Raw genomic sequence first — 20307 nt, 5'->3', positions numbered from 1 at the left:
TAAACTATTATATCATGACCCTTGCCCAATTCTAATCAAATCCTGCGCCCCCCGCACCTGCACTGAAAGATTCCCGGCCCCCCCCCACCCCGCCTCCAACCAATCTTCAAATTCTCAATAAATACTACTACTTTGTCCTGCCACCTGTCGGCCACTATTACAACTCTGTCAAGATACTAGTCTTCCTTACTGCAGTAAGAATAAACTCACTTTTGTCTTATCAATAGGTTGTTTTGTTGATAGCTTGGAGAGCTAAATTTGACAGCACAGAATAATAAAAAAAAAAAGGTTAATTAGTCTGATTTACTTATTTCCAATAGAAGTGTCAAGGGAAGCCTGCAAGTACAACCCTTTATGACTGAATACTGAAGAAATGGGAATTTACATTCAGACCTACAGAGAAAATCTTCCACTTTTATCTTCAACTTCCAGGTATGGAGTCGAACAAAGACTGGGGATTGGGGTAATTTGTCTGTGCCTGACACAGTGGGTTATCTCATTTAATTCTTATAAGAGAAGCACTTTTATTATCCCCATTTTACAGATGATAAAATTGAGGCTTAGAGAAATAAAGTTACTTGCCCAAGCTCACACAGCTAGTAAGTGCCATTAGAAGGCTTTGAACCCAGCATTCTGACTCAAGTGTACTCTTAATCACTATACTCGCTATACTTTTCATGAGAGTTCAGTAATCCATAAGGGACGAAAAACACATAAATGAGTTTAATACCACGATATTGGCTTTAGAAGAGGAATTGACGTGGTGCTAAGATAGAAGAGAATTAATTTTTCCTAGGGGCAAGAAGGAAGGTTTCATAGAAGAGGTGTTAAAGAAAAAATTATTCTGAAGCCTGTTAAATGGTAAGGAAGACTTTATTCAGAACTGTTGCAATAGGAACATTAAAACAGGGGAGAGAGATTGTGCTCAGCTCCAAATACAATAAAGACAAGTCGGAATTTATAGCCATTAAGCAGAGTGAGGGGGGTCAGTAGATGAAAAATTACCAAGAGGACACACCAAGGGTAGTGGGGATTCTTGCTAAACTGACTAAGTAGGATTTTTGCTGAGGGCAAGCTAGGGATGGATCAGATCTCAGGGGTGGAGGATTCCCTCTAAATTGACTTAGGATTTTTGCTAAAACTGGACTTGGCAAGGATTAGACACAGAAGCCAAAAGTTGAGACCTAGTTGAGAAAAGTGCTCAGAGGCACCTAACTTCAGTTTGGTCAAAGAGACAGTCTTTGTCAGACGCTTGATTTATTTGAATAACAAACGTGGCTGGCAGAAAAAGTGATGGGAGAGAAATCTGAGATGGAGGGAGGGAGTGGTCATCTTCAGTGGTGCAGTCCTGTAGAATTCTCTGCGATGATGGAAATGTTCGCTACTTGCACTATCTGATCCAGTAGCCACTTGCCACGTGTGGGTATTGAACGCTTGAAATGTGGCTATTACAACTGGAAACTGGATTTTTTCTTTTAATGTAAATTTAACTAGGTCTACGTGATCATTGTCCTGGCTAGTGCAGACCTGCAGCATCTGGGCGGCAGGGGTGTGGACTTTGGGAAGGAGAAGGCGCCCAAGTAGCTGCTGCTACTTTCACCTTTGCCCTCAGCTCCGGCCCTGCCCAGTCCTGTACAGTAGCAATGGCTCCTCTGGCCTTTGGACTCTCGACTCCATGGAAAAGGAAGGTGAGAGGAATTTTTATCCCTGAAGCTTGCTGTCTCTGTAACCATTTAGAGACTCTGCAATTTGATGACTTACAAAGCAGAGATAGCTTGTATGCCCAGGTTTGAGAAAGAGAAGGAATGAGTAATCAATGGGAAGAAGGAGACTATTAATTAGATCAAGTATGGTATTTTATAAACTTCAGGAGAAAGAGGAACCAGGGGCTTCCCTGGTGGTGCAGCCTGGGTTTGATCCCTGGTCAGGGAACTAGATCCCACATGCATGCTGCAACTAAGAGTTTGCATGTCACAACTAAGGAGCCCACATGCCGCAACTAAGACCCGGCGCAAACAGATAAATAAATAAAATTAAAAAAAAAAAAGAGAGACAGAAACAGGAACCAGGTATGCCTCAAATTAACCATGCGTTTCTAAAATGTTCTGGCAAATCAAATCCCCTACTAAGCACTTCAGGGGGTGTTAATATTTAAAGGTGCTTTGGAATGTCCTGTTAAAAATTTGGCAATAAAGATGTTAAAAAAAAATTGTGGAGGGATATATTTGTTTTTTAAAATTACATTAAATAAACTAAAAAAAAAAATTCCATAATCCCACCCATGTTTTTAAGACTGCCATCTGTAGAGAAAAATGTGTGTGTTGCACACCCTTCCTTTAATTAGCTGATTCAAATTGATTTCACGGGAATTATTTCACAATTCTGTAAATTTTAAGTAATTTGTGGACGAGTAATTTCTGACTTGTCTGACAGAGGCTTGAATGTTTTCCCTCCTTTCCTTGTGGAAAAAAATCAGTTTTACCTCTGCTTGCAATTCCTTTCAATATATATTTTTAAAGTATTTATTTATTTATTTATTTGGTTGCATTGGGTCTTAGTTGCGGCGCACGGGCTCTTCGTTGTGGCGTGTGGGCTTCTCTCTAGTTGTGGCGTGCAGGCTTAGTTGCCCAGCGCGTGTGGGATCTTAGTTCCCCGACCAGGGATCGAACCTGCATCCCCTGCAGTGGAAGGCAGATTCTTAACCACTGGACCATCAGGGAAGTCCCTCCTTTCAATATTCTAATGGAAGAAATTTTCACATATTGTGGTATGGGGAAATCATTCTGGCTTGTAGATGATTGAACTTGAATTTTATGCTAACTAAAACAGCCTGTTTGTGGCCTATCGAACATATATTATACATCTGTTTTAGTCATCAAAGAAAAGGTTATATTGACCCGAAGTAAAAAATGTCCATGTTAAAAATAAAAAGTAAACGTCTCCCTTCCTGGGACACCAATGCTGGAACTCCTTTGATGATAAGACTCCCTTCCCAGGTGTCAAGGCCATACTGCTTGCTGTGTATGTGCTGATGTTTTTTTTTTTTTTTTTTTTAAACCTTGAAGGAATGTATCCCTGACTTTTTTGATGTTCTTTGTTCTGACAAGATATAAAACTGTGTTGAAAACCATGCTTATCCAGAGCAGTTCCTCAGAGATATCTGAGGGGCTGTGTCCTATGCTATAGTCCTCAGTTTGGCTGAACTACAACTCCTTTCTATTCCTATTATAGTTTGGTTATTAATTATTTACATCGACAATGCTTGGAGTTCTTGACAGGATATCAGAAAAACTGGCCTGAGGTCACCTGGATGCTACTTTGTGCTGGTGCTTGGTACCAAGCCCCCTGAGGAGACTCCCACCCTCCACCCCTGCTTCACAGCACTCTTCAGATGCTTTGGTGAGTTTTTCCTGATATCTGGATATCCTTTTATTAAGTAATGGTCCGTCACTTTCATTTGAGCTGTTATCTTAAGATTCGTAGTCTTAAGGGGGTAACAGTTCATTTTCTAGGTGAAAGTAACCTAGGGAGAATTCCTAGACAAAAGGACCTAGGGGGAAATTCCTAGGCAAGGACCTAGGGAGAATTTCTAGGCAAGGGACCTAGAAAGAACTTTGGAGTGAACTAGGTCGGCTGACCTTTTTTAAAAAATGTAGCTTAAAATTGGAAAGATGTGTACTTTATAGTAAAATTAGACTTTTTTAAAAAAGTGGGAGGGCTTCCCTGGTGGCGCAGTGGTTGAGAGTCCACCTGAAATGCCCAAGGTCGCGAGGCCCTCCACAAGACCACCAGAGTCGAGAGTCAAAACCAAACGGCAAGGGTCATTTATCGCAGGTTCGAACCTGGACCTCCGCGCACTCGTTGCCGGTGACGCTAAGAGGTCCCGGCGGAGTTTAGTACAGCTCTTTTATAGACCGGTACAAACATAGTCGCCGATTGGTTGACTTTTAAACAAAGACACTAGTCGCCGATTGGTTGACTTTTAAACAGAGACACTAGTCGCCGATTGGTTGACTTTTAAACAAAGACACTAGTCGCCGATTGGTTGACTTTTAAACAGAGACACTAGTCGCCGTCTGATTGGTTGGACGGTTGCGGGGGGGGGGTCAGCAAGCGTAATTACAGAAGCGAGAGCGGCTGGTTAAGTTTTGGTTTCCTGAGGTTTTGTTTCTCAATTGGAAATACTTAAGGCGGGGCCATGGTCGCAAAAAGAAATAGTGCAAACAGGAGGACTGATGCAACCCTAAAAGTGCTGCGGCCTCCACCAGCCCAGCGGCAGGGCGGCGGGGGGCTGTGCGCCCAACTTCAGGCGGCGCTCCCAAATGTGGCAAGCCCAGCGCCGCGCCCTGGAATGGTCCTTTTTCGGCCCTTCTCCTCCGGAAAGAACAGAAAAGAAACTCCAGGAAAAGCACAAATTGAATGCAGGGCGTCAACTCAGTCCTATTCCCACCAAAGTAGAACATAGCCCCCTCACACCTGCTGATGCAGGGGACACGGGTTCGTGCCCCGGTCCGGGAAGATGCCACATGCCGCGGAGCGGCTGGGCCCGTGAGCCATGGCTGCTGAGCCTGCGCGTCCGGAGCCTGTGCTCCGCAGCGGGAGAGGCCACAACAGTGAGAGGCCTGCGTATCGCAAAAAAAAAAAAAAAAAAAAAAAAAAAAAGTGGGAAACTATGCTTCTAAAGCCTATCAGCTCCCAGACAGACAGCGACCCACTGGAACTGTTGGCTTCATGTACAATTACGGAGCCAATACTTGCAAGTACTTATCTAACCCTAAAATGGCCAGGATGGAGCTCTTTTGACATTCCAGAACTGCTTTTTGCATGTGCAGTTAAAGAAATCTGGCTTGATAAAACATCTTTTCAAAATTCTTACCCTGAGAGAACAAAAGTACTCCTAGGAGAAAACTTGAAGTTATAACTCTTATCATGTCCTTGAAATGCAAACACAGACCACATTGCCTGAGACTACAGCCTTGGCTCAATTACTAGAAACTAAAATTGAAAACAAAAGGCAGGTGGGGGAAAGGGAGGAGAGACGCCTTTTAAACTCAAGCAAGAAAACTATGAGATCTCTGTGTGTGTCTATCTGGATATACGTGTGTCTGTGTTATAAATATGATGTTTCTACCTCCAGATGATATTATCAAAATTAATTTGTAAAAGAGCTCTATTTAATTGACTTAAAAGTAAGCACTTACAAATCAAATATTTCTACAAGTAATGAAAAACTAACCCCAATTTTTAAAGGATCACATGATCTAAGATTAATCTTTAATGAATGAAAACAAGTTTAAGTTATTGGTTTTATTAATACAGGCATGTCTTTGGAGTCATCAACATTAAGTATAATACTTTTAATGTGCCTGGGTTTACTGAAAGTCAATAAACTTATGTTATCTCTGTTATAAAACTTGTCAACAAGAAAATTAACTTGGTATGATGATATTTTCATAAGTAATAAAATAGAGACAAATAGGATAAGAGTTTTTAGGTGATTAAGAATAATTACATTTTTTTAAATTAATTAATTAATTTTAAATTTTTATTTATTTATTTATGGCTGCGTTGAGTCTTTGTTGCTGCTCGTGAGGTTTTTCTAGTTGTGGCAAGCGGAGGCTACTCTTTGTTGCAGTGGACAGGCTTCTCATTGCAGTGGCTTCTCTTGTTGCAGAGATCAGGCTCTAGACACACAGGCTTCAGTAGTTGTGGCATGCAGGCTCAGTAGTTGTGGCACACGGGCTTAGTTGCTCCATGGCATGTGGGATCTTCCTGGATCAGGGCTCAAACACGTGTCCCTTGCATTGGCAGGTGGATTCTTAACCACTGAGCCACCAGGGAAGTCCCGAGAATAATTACATTTTACGGTATGTCTATTTTTTTTTTTGGCCACACCACGCTGTTTGTAGGATCTCAGTTCCCTGATCAGGTCACAGCAGTGAAAGCCCAGAATCCTAACCACTAGACCACCAGGGATCTCCCTGGTATGTCTACTTAAAAATAGGTTCTCCAGATTTTTGGGTTTTGCTAAATTAATTTAAATAATGGAACTCATTGAATATTCAGATCATTTCCAATTAAGATAAAATACTAAAACATTAATTGCTAAGCAAGTCTAAGTTTACCTACTTTGTCTTCTTAGATGTTTGGGTTTATTGGAAGAGAAAATATATGTTTCTAGAGGTTTGGAAATATATTCATATGTTCACCAATCAGGAAATGTTGGTATGACAAACAGTTCACAGTGGCTTGCTTCTTGGTTTCTTAATCTAGCAACTAAGGTTTTTTAAGGGCTACAAATTATAATACATATGTAATTAAAGCTACTAGAAATAATATGGGAAATGTTTCAGTATACAAGGAAAATAGGTGTGTGTTTTAAGTAAAAGAAGGTATGAGGAGGGACTTCCCTGGTTGCACAGTGGTTAAGAATCCAGCTGCCAATGCAGGGAACATGGGTTCGATCCCTGGTCCGGGAAGATCCCACATGCCATGGAGCCACCAAGCCCATGCGCCACAATTACTGAGACCACGTGCTCCAACTACTGACGCCCGCGTGCGTACAGCCCATGCTCTGCAACAAGAGAAGCCACCACAATGAGAAGCCCGCGCACCTCAATGAAGAGTAGCCCCTGCTCGCCGCAACTAGAGAAAGCCTGCGTGCAAAAACAAAGACCCAATGCAGCCAGAAAAAAATGGTATGAGGAATGGAAATGAATTTTGTTAAGGGAAAAGAAAGTAATTTTGTCCTAAAGTGTCTCAAAGGGAGATATTAAACTAATTGGGCTTATTTGTTATGTTAAATTACATGGGAAGCATTGTCAAATAAAAGGTAACATTAAGCCTCCTTTATGTTATGCCTATATAAATATATATTATAAACGTTTCAGAAATTATGTGAAATTCCTGGAAGTCTTTTTTTTTTTGGCTGCTTCAGGTCTTAGTTGTGGCATGTGGGGTCTTTGTTGTGGTGCGGGGGCTTCTCTCTAGTTGTGGTGTGTGGGTTTTCTCTCTCTAGTTGTGGCATGTGGGCTCCAGGGAGCGTTGGCTTTGTAGTTTGCAGCACGTGGGCTCTCTTGTTGAAGCGCACAAGCTCCGTAGTTGTGGCTGGCGGGCTTAGTTGCCCTGTGGCATGTGGGATCTTAGTATCCTGACCAGGGATCGAACCTGTGTCCCCTGCATTGGAAGGTGGATACTTTACCACTGGACCACCAGCGAAGTCCCTCCTGGAAGTCTTATATGTCCTCACACAAAAATGTCATTAGTCATCAAAATTGAGGTTCACACTAAAGGGACTGAACCGAAGTATTAGAGAAATGCTCTAGCTGACTTTCATACAAAGGCAACAACAACAGAATCTGTAAAGGTTATGGCACGTGTAGATAAAGTCCATTCTGCTTTTGCAAAAATGAACCCCTTGCTGTCAGACTTTTGCCATCTTGATGTCTTTGTAACATGACAACAGTCTGCTCCCAAATCAGAGAAATTAAGATGGGTAAACAATAGCTGTAAATTAAACAGTTGGGGCTGCTATGGGAAACCCAATACAGCTGCTTGGCTCTTCCTGGCTCCCTGGCAACCCCCTTTTTGTTTGATGGGTTAAAGCCTTCCCTTGCTGCAAAGCTGACATCCTCCCAAGGACAAAGAAACTGTTAGAAAATGTATTTTCCATGTGGGGTATGCTTTCCACAGTCTCCAGTGATCAAGGCACCCACTTCACTGGGCAAATCATAGGAGTCTTCTTTTTATCTTTTATTTTTAAAAATAAAATTCTTTTATTTTTAAAAATAAAATTCTTTTATTTTTTGACCATGCCACATGGCATGCGGGATCTTAGTTCCCCAACTGGGCATTGAACCCGTGCCCCCTGCAGTGGAAGCACAGAGTCCTAACCACTGGACCTCTAGGGAATTCCCAATCATAGGAATCTTAAAAAAAAAACCTTACAAACTTCTTAAAATTATTACTGTCACTATCATCCTCAATCACCAGGCATGGTCAGCAAAACTAAAGGAAAAACTAAATTCAAGCAGAACAAAAATCAACTACTTGGGATTTGACTAATTGGTAAATGTGATTATGATTTTTGTGACTTTTTATCTGAAATACTACTGGCTTTTGGGCTTCCCTGGTGGCGCAGTGGTTGAGAGTCCGCCTGCCGATGCAGGGGACACGGGTTCGTGCCCCGATCCGGGAAGATCCCACATGCCGCGGAGCGGCTGGGCCCGTGAGCCATGGCCGCTGAGCCTGCGCGTCCGGAGCCTGTGCTCCGCAACGGGAGAGGCCACAACAGTGAGAGGCCCGCGTACCGCAAAAAAAAAAAAAAAAAGATTTACGATCAAAAGGGGGAAATAATGGAAGAAATTTTCACATAGAGGTATGGGGAAGTCATTCTGGCTTATAGATGATTTATGTTGAATTTTATGCTAACTAATACAGACTGTTTGTGACCTCTCAAACATACATTATGCATCTGCTTTACTCATCAAAGAAAAGGGGACATTGACCAGAAGTAAAGAATATCCATGTTAAAAATAAAGTTCCTGGGACACCAGTGCTGGTACTCTTCTGATGATAAGACTCTCTTCCCAGGTGCTAAGGCCATACTGACTTGCTGTGTACATGTTGATCTGGTTTTTTTTTTTTTTTCCTGGAAACCTTGAAGGAATGTATCTCTGACTTGTTTGATGTTCTTTGTTCTGACAAGATATAAAACTGTGCTGAAAACCATGCTTCTCCAGAGCAGCTCCTCAGAGATATCTGAGAGGCTGTCTCCTGGTTGGCTCAAATACAACTCTTTTATATTCCTATTATAGTTTGGTTATTGATTATTTGTGTTGGCAATTCTTTTTATCAGACAAATTGTGCTGCTTTTTTTGAACCAGCTGAACGATCTGACTATCTGACTATCTTCAGTGAATAAGTTAAATAACATCTTTAACATGCATTCACTTTTATACCAGTATGGGTCATGGTTTTACCTTTTTTTGTTTTGTTTTTTAATTAATTTTATTTTGTTTATTTTGGGCTGCATTGGATCTTTGGTGCTGTGCACGGGCTTTCTCTAGTTGCGGTGAGTGGCAGCTGCTCCTTGTTGCAGTGCGCAGGCTTCTCATTGTGGTGGCTTCTCTTGTTGCAGAGCACTGGTTCTAGGCGCCCAGGCTTCAGGAGTTGTGGCTCGCGGGCTCTAGCGCGCAGGCTCAGTAGCTGTGGCCCACGGGCTTAGCTGCTCCGCGGCATGTGGGATCTTCCCGGACCAGGGCTCGAACCCATGTCCCCTGCATTGGCAGGCGGATTCTTAACCACTGTGCCACCAGGGAAGCCCCGGTTTTACCATTTTTGGTGAACATTCTCTTAGTATTTCAAAATTTTAATGCAAACAAATACATGTTTGACATAATTATAGTCATAGCCTTTATAAAATTATTTTTCACTTACTACTATTAGGTAAAAAATTCTTTTATACTGCTGTAAAACTTCATAATGATTGGTTTTGTTTTTTTTTTTGGTTGTTGTTACATAAGTGATTCTACCACAGTTTACTTCCCCATTCTCTAACCATTGAATATTTAGGTTATGCATTAAACAAACTTTATATATTTATTTATTTATATTCTTTTTTGGCTGTGCTGTGCATCATGTGGGATCTTAGTTCCCTGACCAGGGGTTGAACCCATGCCCCTGCAAGTGGAAGCACAGAGTCCTAGCCACTGGAATGCCAGGGAATTCCCTAAACAACTTTTAAAAAGCAAAGATTCTACATCTATTTAACTGCTTTGTAATTCTTGAATTTGACTATCATTACTATTTTTACCCTATAAAATGACAGCAATGTGTAAGTGAGAGGAATCCATACTATATACCCATGTCACACACATAAATATTGTTTGGCCCACCAAAAAGGAGTGTTGGTGGGAAATGAGTGTTCCAAGCACTTTGAAGAAAAATAAAAAGGCAACTTCGCAGAGGATCCTTTGCTACATGCAGTGCACTTATAAGTGCATGTGTCTGGGTGTCTCCCATGGCACCCAGCAAACTGCCTTGCACATAGAAATTGTTCAAGTAATGTGCCTGTTATTTCAGCTGCAGTCAGGGCACTTTCTATGGAACTTGTTTCTAAGAGCATCTATGCCAAGAAAAGGGTGCCCTAAAAACAACCATGAATAGCTCCTTTCAAGGAAAGCTGTTTTCCCCAGAAGGCAGAGGGAAGATGAAGAAGGACAAGATAAAAACAGAAGCCTGGAGAGCTTCCCTGGTGGTGCAGTGGTTAAGAATCTGCCTGCTGATGCAGGGGACATGGTTCAAGCCCTGGTCCAGGAAGATCCCACATGCCACAGAGCAACTAAGCCCATGCGCCACAGCTACTGAGCCTGCGCACTAGAGCCCACGAGCCACAACTACTGAAGCCCACGCAACTAGAGCCCATGCTCTGCGACAGGAGAAGCCACCTCAATGAGAAGCCCGTGCACCACAACGAAGAGCAGCTCCTGCTCGTGGCAACTAGAGAAAGCCTGCGCAGCAACAAAGGCCCAACGCAGCCAAAAATAAATAAAATAAATAAATTTAAAAACAAAACAAAAAAAACAAAGAAAACCCAGAAGCCTGGAAGCTCCATTGCCCTCGTCAAGTAACCCCATTCCCAGGGGCTCTCTCAGCCCCACCAGATACACACCAAAATGGGAGACATCAAAAAAGGTGCTGGACAGCAACTTCTGTTTCTGTTTCACCAATAACAGTACTAAGAATGTGTGAAGGAAGGAGCCGTTCTCTATGAAACCCTGCAAGGCCTTGGCCAAGCCACCATATTTTTCTGGGCCTCACTTTCCTCATCTGAAAACAAGAGAAATACCAGGGTCTTTAAGATCTCTTCTGATTTAACAAGACTTCTGATTCTGTGATTGGACACAGTTCTATAACATTCCCTAATACATTGCAGCATTTCAACTCCCTACTTCCTCCCTGGTACATATACCAAGACTTTCTTTTGACTGGCACAGGAAGAGAGTGCTTCCAGGCGGGACCTTGGTTCAGGGGAGCAAAAGCAGGACTCTCTCTTTTTTCATTAATTACTTAAAGGAAGCATCTCAAACTGAGAGTGTGTGTCAACCGTAAACAACCTTCTGAGGGGTTTGTTATTGTCTTACTATTTATTTAGTCAGGTGGGTGCCTTAGGCACAAAAAGTGAAAACCAAAGTTTCAGACCTGTATTTTTTCACACAATCTTTCCTCTGAGTTGGAGCTCAGAGGAGGGTACATAGTTCACATTTTGCAACGACTGGAAGGACCCTCCAACACACTGCTTCAACCTTCATACCCAGGCTCAGAAAACCCCTCACTTATTTGTCACGTGTATTTTTCTGTTTCCGGTTTGTCTGCTACAAATCGCTGATGCTCTCAGTTCTCCTGGCTGTCACTCTCTGGCCCTGGAGAGGATGCCCAATGGGGTCGAAGCCTGCTTTGTTCTACAGTGGGGGCAGCTCTACTATTCACCCTGCGTTTGTTCTTGTCATCACCCCTGAAAGGACAGCAGTGCCAGGCTCTGGCCTATTAGCTCCCACTGCAGCCAACCCTCTCATAAATAACCCGTTGTCAGGGATTTTAATGGAAGCCCTCTGGAAGCTGTAAATCTTTGCAGCTCCCTCCTGCATCCTCTCCCTCATTTCCATCACAATATCACTCCACAGGAACCAGAGACCAAAGTGTGAGCTTGCCAGAGCAGATTGGTAGGACACTGGGGAAAGAAAGAGGCAGGATGGGGGAAGGGGAACCAAGCTGGGACAGTTGGTCTTAGGGAAGCATCTGCTGAGTGACAAGTCGATGATGGTCACCTGGGTCCTCGAGGCCCTGGAGAGGGGGAAGGGCAAGATGGCCTAGGGCCACCTGGAGGGAAGAGGGAAAAGGGAAAAGGGAAGAGGACAGGATGGCAGAGAGTTTTCTGGAAGAGCAGCAGATGGGCTGCTGGTTCCACCTCGGGCCCTACAGTGTGAACTTAAGTACCACGTAGCAGGATTTCAGTGTCTGCTTCGGGTTAAGCTATGCCTTTGCCTCTATCCTCCTGCCTGGGCAGATCAGCAGGTAAAGGGGCAGTGTCCTGTGTTGGCAGGAAATCTTTTCCTCTACCAATTTACGTCTGAAAGGTAACAGTTTATATGCATACGAGAGCAGTCTAGAGTGAGTAACTCCCCCGATAGCTAGGAATTAAGGTTTATACATCAGTTTAATAAGGGTGTGTGGGGGGGTGTTCAAGGCTTCAAAGGATGGAAGGCTCTGATGAGACTTATTTAGACAGTTTGTTTGGAATATCCGTGTATCCCGGGATGGTGCCTCCATGACTGGAGGTCTCCCTGGAGGGGTGGGGGTGTTGCTGGGTTGTAACTGCTGGCTCTTGTAAACCTCTGCATTATTCAGATAAGAGAAGTTCAGATAAGATTTCTTTCTGCATCTGCTGTAGCTCAAATGTTTCCACCTTAAAGTAAAAACCATCCTGAAGGGTTCTTTTTAGTCCCTTCACCTGCTGTTTCTCCAATATCCTATCACAGCATAGCATGAAGTCCTGGGCATAGTCACTGACCAGAATGTTCCCAATGAATCTGCTAAAAGCTTACATACTCTAAGAAACACTCCTGGACTAACTCCAACATGCTTCACATCAGAGATGTGGATTTTGCCTCTTCCCTTAGTTGTTTCGACTACAGGTTTTCTGAGATGGCCTTGTTTCTCCTTTTCACATGTCTCCCCTCAACTGCTGGAAAAGAGCTCTACCCTCAGTGGAGAGTAACGATCCAAATCTTACATAAATCTTACTCCTTGGGACTAAATGATTTTTTTACAGGAGCAGTTACATTTCAGTGGCATCAAGTTAAGCATCTGGAAAAATTTCAAGAATGAAGAGGGATGGACACAGGCAGCAAGACTCCTCGGCTCAATCCATAAGGGAGTTTCACCAAATCACTATGGTTCAAGACCTTAACATCTATCCTTTGTTCAATCTTTCACCAATCCTGAATCAACCCAGGCAGAAACAGCCCTACTGGCTGCCAATCCTTTGCAGGCAGGACTCTGAGCTTAGACAGGTGGAAACATTAGGAAACCACAATTATTTAAATCCAGTCACTACTCTGATTCTCCACCTAAGGACAGTCAAAGTGTTGCTTCGAGAAGCCAAGACCCCTGAGCCCTGGGCGGCCCTCTCTTATTGGCCAGTTCAGTGCAAGGGCCAGGTTACACAAGCAACCTGAGATCTTGACTTAGGTCTCAATCCAGTGCTCTCTGCAAGGTGCCTCCTGCTCCCGGTTTTGGCTTTTTATCCTCCGCAGAGGCCCGAAGGGCAAGGTGCCCCTAGCTCGGCGCCACCCGCGCCGCCGGAGCTCCGGAGGTAGACTTGCGGATCTGCGTTAGCCAGGACGTTCCAGCCGCGCCTGCGCACGACGCCCCGACGGCGCGGGCCCGGACCGACGCGGACGCTGAGGCGGGGCGGACCGGGGAGGGCGGGGACCTGCGTAGGGTGAGCGGTAGTCGCGCCTCGCGCGCTGGGAGCGCGGCCCGGCGTCACCGCGTCCTTGGCGTCTCCCAGGGCGACCTCGGGCGCTTCCTTCTCCGAGCGGTTAATTGGGGAGCGGGATGGGCGCGCATGTCAGCCTACCGCAGGGGCCAGTCGAAGGCCTGGAAAGCCCTATATGCAAATAGGAGGGCCGGGCAGACCCCAAGTTAGGAGGGGCGCGGGTTGGGGTTACGGGTTGTCTGGCAGCCAATGGGAGCGTGTCTCAATCCTTGGAGCAGTGGACCCACAAGTGTGGTTGCGAGCGGTACAGGTGGCAGAGCGGGGCCGAGACAGGAGAGTAAAAATCGCGGGTAAGAGCGCCCCAAAGCTCGGTGCTGTCCCCAGGCCGCGGCTTCCTAGTGCCTCCCCACTGAAAACCAGGTTCTACATGTCCCCGTTGGCCCCCACGGTGCCCAGTGCCCCAGGGCTACCCCCTCTGCCCTCCCTGGTGGCGTTCTACCAGGTGGCAAAAGCCACCCGCACCCGCTTCCTCTCGGCTCCATAGCCCACCGCTTCTCAGCAGGTCTAGGTATCGCTCACCCTCTTCCACGCCCCATACTGAGTTCACTGCTAAAATATTCTCACACCCTTTTCTCATCCTCAAGACCCCCATGCCCAGGACCTTTCTCGCACACCGACCCTTCTTTTCCCAGCTCCTTACTCCCCTCCTGTCCTAGCTTTTCTCCCGAACCCGGGTCGCCCTTTGTGTGCACCCTCACTTCCTGACCTCCCTCGATTTCCCAAACCCGGTGCCCCCAGGGAGCAGTCCCTTAGATACAAGAGATCCCTGGGAATCGCACAACCTTCTCCACCTCCCCCTTCCCCATCTTTGGATCCTTCTCTTGATAACCTTTTTCCTTTGCCTGGAGAATCCTTAACAGAAAGACACTGCTGTTTTTCTTGGCAGCACAGCCCTCTGCAAATAACCTACCCCCTTTCCAGCCTCTTTTTCTTTCATTTCCAGATGTTATTTCTCACCCTCCTGAAGGAAAACTCTTCTAAGCTTGAGAAAAGTTCTTTGGGATATGAACCCTAGGGAAAAATGTAACTTCCATTTGGGGATGACGCAGGAAGTGAGCTAACAGTTTACTAAGCACTGGTATGTGCCAGGCACTTAAATAAGTTATTTATTGTATACACCAATGCCACCATTATATTTTCATTTGACAATATAGCCCTTATTTTGAGCCAAACACTGCTTTAAGAGCTTTAGAAATATTAACTCATTTAATCTTTAAAGCAACCCCATGAGATGAATATTATTATCTTCACTTTACTTATGAGGGAACTGAGGTACAAAGAAACTCAGTTACTCACCCACAGTCGCCCTTGTAGTAAGTGGTAGAGATGGGATTTAGATCCAGAACCATCTGTCTTTGTTAGTTATGCACTGCGTTTTGTGGAGAAAATGACTGGGCATGAGCCTGCTCTGAAAAGTGCATCTTCCAGTCTTGCAGAATTCCTCAGTTTCTAGCAGAATAAAAGGTGGCATCTGAGTCAGCAAGATTCTTATTGTTCCCAGGGAATGTGGTCAGTCATTCTCAGCACTTACTGGCAAAGCCCTTGAGTACTTGAGTGTCCCTTCCCCTCCCTTGTTAGTCCACGTTTTGCTAAGGATCCCTTCAGGCCCTGTGCTGAAATTCAAAGGGTGGCTAGAATGCAAAGCCAAAGACCATAGAAGGCATCTTATTTTATCCTGCCTGCTTCAAAGCTCAATGCACTTTTCTGGATATGAAGCTTTTATCTTCCTGGTGATTCTGTAATGATGGAGAAGACAGGGAATGAGGGAGGAGATAAATACTGGCTTCTTATGACATACTGTGTCAAAGAGGCAAAGCTGAAAGCAAGATTCAGGGGTCCTACCTCCACATCTTTTTTTTTTTTTTCCCCCTATCTACTTCGACCTTTTCCAAGGACTACCCACTGAAAGCCTTCAGAGGATGCATCTAGAAGGGGAATGAGGACCAGAAGATGAGAAGAGGAGGGGAGTGCAGGAAAGCCTATTATTTGGGAGAAGAGAAGGAAAGTCACAGGCAGACACAGTAGGAAAAACTCTTCAGTGCCGTATGAATTCCTACAGACTGAAAGAAAAGTCTAGGCTGTGAAGGTCAGGGTGAAAAAACTTGGCGAAAACTTGAAACACTTAACTACCAAATGATTCTTTTCCTCCCATTTACAGAACACCCATATTAATGCAGCCTTGCAAAGGAAAGCACTAAACATTTCCCACCCTTCTGCAATACCCTTAGAGCCAAGAAGAGTAGTCAACATGAATAGTCCTTCAGAAGTGGAAACGAGTCCCTCCAAGTAACCTGCAAAGTGTTTGTTTGCATGGAGCCATCCCAGTGCTCATCCCCTCCCCCTGGTGGCCAATGAAGGTCATTTTCATGCTGCGTAACCCGGCTTTAGTTGGCAGCCTCTGACTTGGAAGATCCCAAGATCAAATCCCATACCAAAATGGAAGGAAACATCAGGGTTTTTTCACTGTCTTAACTCTCCTACTTGGGAAGGTGAATTGAATGTGTCTTGTGTCATAAAGAAAAACTGAAGATGGTATTTTCTATGTTTGCTACATATATTTGTACAACATAGTGTTCTTTTTTGAACTCCCCAAATCCCTTGGTCCTCATTGCCTGCCCACCTACCTGGCATAATGGAAAGCTATGTAGAAGGGCAGGAAGCTGGGGCTTTGATCCTGGCTCTGCAGACTTCTCTCCGGCTTTGTGCATGTCCCCTCCAGTAGCTGGGAGGGGGGATTTCAAAACCTTTAAAAAGCAAACAGATTGAACTAGACACTCTCCAAGGTCCCTCCCAGTTGTAATATTCAGGACTTCCACTAGAAAATGTTCTAATTACACTCCAAATAAGAGCCCTGGTACAGCATGGATACTGGTGAAAAGAAGGGAAAGAAACAGAGTGAAAATAAATGCGAAGTAGAAACAATAGGGCTGGTCCCAGATTATATCAAACCTGAGGAGACCTAGGCCCCTTGTTGGAAGTGGGAATTTAGAAGCACTTGGCTTTAAGGAAAACAATGTGGGACCAGCTGATTCTTGAGGGACTGAAGTCACCGAGACTGTTTCTGGGAGCTAAGAAGTCAGTTGCTTCTCTTTATGGTCACAATCATTTATAGGTGATAACAGAGAGGAAAAGGCAGTGCATGGAGTATAGAGGAGAGACAGCTGGTGGGGTCAGACAGACATGGCTTCTAATCCCAGCTCTGCCTCTTAACCTCTCCATGTTTCAGCCTTCTCATCTGTAATAGAGGGAAGAGAGTATCTGTGATATGATATTATGAGGATGAGATGAGACAGTATGTATATAAAGTGCTTTAGTATAGTTAATACCTGTTACTTGGTAAGTAGGTTGTAAATTGTATTTACTATTATAAGTGAATGAAACTAAGTGTTTTAAGTGCCTGCTATATGAAAAGATGCAAGGTCGATGCTTTAAAAAGTGTTTTTTATTTTTTAATGCTCACAGCAACATTTCTATTATATAAATGGGGAAAAAGAACCTTAGTTAGGTGAAACTAGTTCATTTGTTTATTCATCCTTCCAGTCCATTCATTCAAGAAGCATAGAAACCTCTGCTATGCGCCAGACACTGTGGTAGGAGCTGAGAATTTAGACATAGCCTCTTCCATCAGGGAGTCCACGGTCCAGGGCCACACAGCTGAGAATGATAGGTAGCAATTAGTGAGCACCTACTATGTGCCAGGCACTGTTCTAAGCACATTGTATTAACTCAAATGAATTACCTCATCTAATTCCCATGGCTGGGGCAGACCATTTTACAGATGGGGAAACTAAGGCAGAGGGCTGTTATGATAAGTAAATTGCCTGAGGTCACACAACTAGGAAGTGGCAGAGCAGGGATTGAAATCCAGGCAAATAGACTCCAGAATCTTGAGTTCTTAGCCACGTCACTACAGCTGCCTCTTAGCAAGTGATTTAAAGCCACATCCCTGACTGCAGAGGCCCTTAAACTGGGAAATAGATATAGTATTTCAGGATGCCAGCAGCAGCCCCCTTCTCTCTTTTGTATTCTCCTTAGCCTTGTCCTTTGAATCTGTGGCCCCACCTCTTTTGATTCCCCGAGGCTGCAAGACTGCTTTTGAACAAATTTTAAGGCAGGAGAGGAACTCCCAGGTTAGCAGGGAGCAGTTGTTGAGACTGGGAAAGAGAAGTAGAGATGCGCAGGTGGAGGATGGGTAAATTCAGATGTCTGGGGTCAGGCGTGTAGCCTAAATGAGAGAGAAGTGATCTGAGGCATATGAAAATGTTCCCTCTCTCTTAATGCTACTATACGGAAGATAATAGCACAGGGGCAGCTGTCACTTGGCTCCTGAATCACGGAGACAATAGGGAAAGACAGGGACTGGGACAGGCTGGAAAATGGCTAAAGAGGGAGCCATTGCTCGGCCCTAGTTGATTGCTGGCGTGAAGCAATGGGGACCTGCTTTTCCAAAGAGGAATGGAAATCTAGATTTTTATGAGAAATCTACATTTCCTAGTTATTGGCAGCTACTTCTAGTTTACAGCTATAACAACTACCACCACCACCGTGGCCCAGTAAACATTTCTGTAGGCTAGATTCAGGACGCAAGCCCTGGTAGGCAACTTTTTCTTTTTTGTGGTACGCGGGCCTCTCACTGCTGTGGCCTCTCCCGCTGCGGCGCACAGGCTCCGGACGCGCAGGCTCAGCGGCCATGGCTCATGGGCCCAGCCGCTCCGCGGCACGTGGGATCCTCCCGGACCGGGGCACGAACCCGTGTCCCCTGCACCGGAAGGCGGACTCCCAACCACTGCGCCAACAGGGAAGCCCGGTGGGCAACTTTTGAGTGAGCCGTTCTCTTTCGAGGGTTGGAGAGAAGCCAGAAGGATTTAGCCTTGGGGATGAAACAGGAAGGAGAGGGCTGGGAAAAGAGAAAGCCCCCAAAGAGAAAGCAAATATAGTCACACGTGGCACTGACTGTTGTCTGCCGTCTTGCACCTGTCTCGGGTGCCTTCCAAGAGGTTCTCGTGTCATAGGTAGCATAGTTTACAGGGGAAGGTGGGCAAGGCTGCCGGGATGAACCAGCTCCTGCAGAAGTATCAATACATGGGCTCCATCCCTTCCTTGTTTACGTGCCTGAGGCCCTCTTGTGCGAAAGTAAACAGAATTTGACTGTTTTTTGTTCTTCTCTTTGAGGCAGACACATATAAGCAGCCACGGCTTGTTTATACCACTTGGGCAAGGATTCGAAAAAGGGCACAGACAGCTCACAACTCCAGAGACCAAATTCAGGGTCAGTTTTCTCTCCTCAAGTTAACATTAACATTGAGGTAAACGGAGCCAGTGCTCCTGGAGGGCTTGGTAAACAGGAGCTGTTGTGGAGGCCATGGGAGGGGAGATGGCCGTTTACCTGGCAGGAAGGGAGCAGCCCAAGGTCAAGATCTCATGTACTATAGTCCTCTTGAGCTTTTGCCAGGAATGTGCCCGTTCACTAAGAGAAACTGACTCACAAGACCCAGGTTTCATCGTTAATTGTGCTGAGCACAACCCCTTCTGCCCCTGTTCCGGTGTCACCACAGAGGCCTTGGGTGTTAAGGGACAGCCCTCTTCAGCAAGAGAGAGAGACAAGTGGCAATCCCTGGCCATTAAAAAACTCTGCTCTCCCTCTGAGGAGTGGCGACAAGCATTCAGTGAGATCGTATATGTGACAATTCTTTGGAAAGCCTAAAGCATGATGCCCATGTAAGGGTTTATTATGAAATTATTCATAGGTAGCCTCTGAGTTAGAGCCCCCTTCCCCATTCTGGTTTGAGAAAGAAGCAGAGAGAGGTGGCAGGGTGTATTAATGTTAAAAAAAAAAACCTGGCCGTAAGGTATAAAAGTTGTCTAGAATTAGCACGGTTGGGTACAGAGGGGAGATGATTCCCAAGAGATTGTGTGACTCTGGTGAGCCTGCTATCATTGCACGTTGCTGGTGGTAGTCGAAATTGTTGGAATCCCTCTGGGAAATAACATGGTGATATAAATAAATAAATAAAATATCAGAGGCTACATGATTTTCATATTCATTAACTTAGTAATTCTAGTTCTGGATAAATATCTTAAGAATATAATCCTGAAGAAATACAAGCTCTTCTGTACATGAAAGTGTGCATTTTAGAGCTATTTATGTAATAGCAAGATTGAAAGCAACTTACATTGCCAGTAATAGAGCAATGGTTCGTTAAATTCAGACACGTTCCTTCAATGGGATATTATTACACAACCATTAAGAATTAGAACCATGTAAACTTTGCCACAGCCAAAAGGATGGTTACGTTATGATAGTAAGTGGACGAAAAGCAGATACAGAATTGTTTATCTATTATGGTTACAATCCTATAAGAATAATTATGCTTAGAAATTTAGAATAAAAAAGAATACACAGTAGGGCCAAAGTTGCTATGTTAGCTACGGGTGACTTCCCACACTGCCCTTTTCTGAGCTTCCTTTAATGTTATAGTATTTCAATGATAATAATACATTAGAATAAATTATAATAAAGATATTATATCTTTATTAAGATATTAATATCTTTTTTCAAAGCCAAAGAGTTTGTGAGGAAAGAACAGGGTAAGTAGCAAGAAGAGAGAGGGCCTGAAATAGTGAGGAGGTTGGCGGGCTTTGGGGAGGTGAGGAGAGGAGGGGAAAGCACCAGAAATTTGGCTTTATGGTCATAGAAGCCTCAGATGTGAAGAGGATATGAATCAGTTTATTGGGCCTGGGCAGTT

General features: G+C 44.5%; 1 protein-coding gene across 1 annotated transcript in view; it reads left to right on the top strand.

Annotated features, from left to right (window-relative positions):
• The window catches only part of TTLL6 (tubulin tyrosine ligase like 6), a 63654-nt gene that overhangs the window by 9833 nt on the left and 33514 nt on the right, over positions 1 to 20307 (top strand). Inside the window, exons 2-4 of the mRNA XM_060290105.1 lie at positions 321 to 432; positions 1495 to 1688; positions 3269 to 3399. The gene's annotated coding sequence lies outside the window, so the exon portion shown is untranslated. The remainder of the gene's footprint in view (positions 1 to 320; positions 433 to 1494; positions 1689 to 3268; positions 3400 to 20307) is intronic.

This window comes from Globicephala melas, chromosome 20 (assembly GCF_963455315.2).
Source record: "Globicephala melas chromosome 20, mGloMel1.2, whole genome shotgun sequence".
NCBI classification, from domain to species: Eukaryota; Metazoa; Chordata; class Mammalia; order Artiodactyla; family Delphinidae; genus Globicephala; species Globicephala melas.
This window is presented reverse-complemented; position numbering and strand designations above follow the sequence as displayed.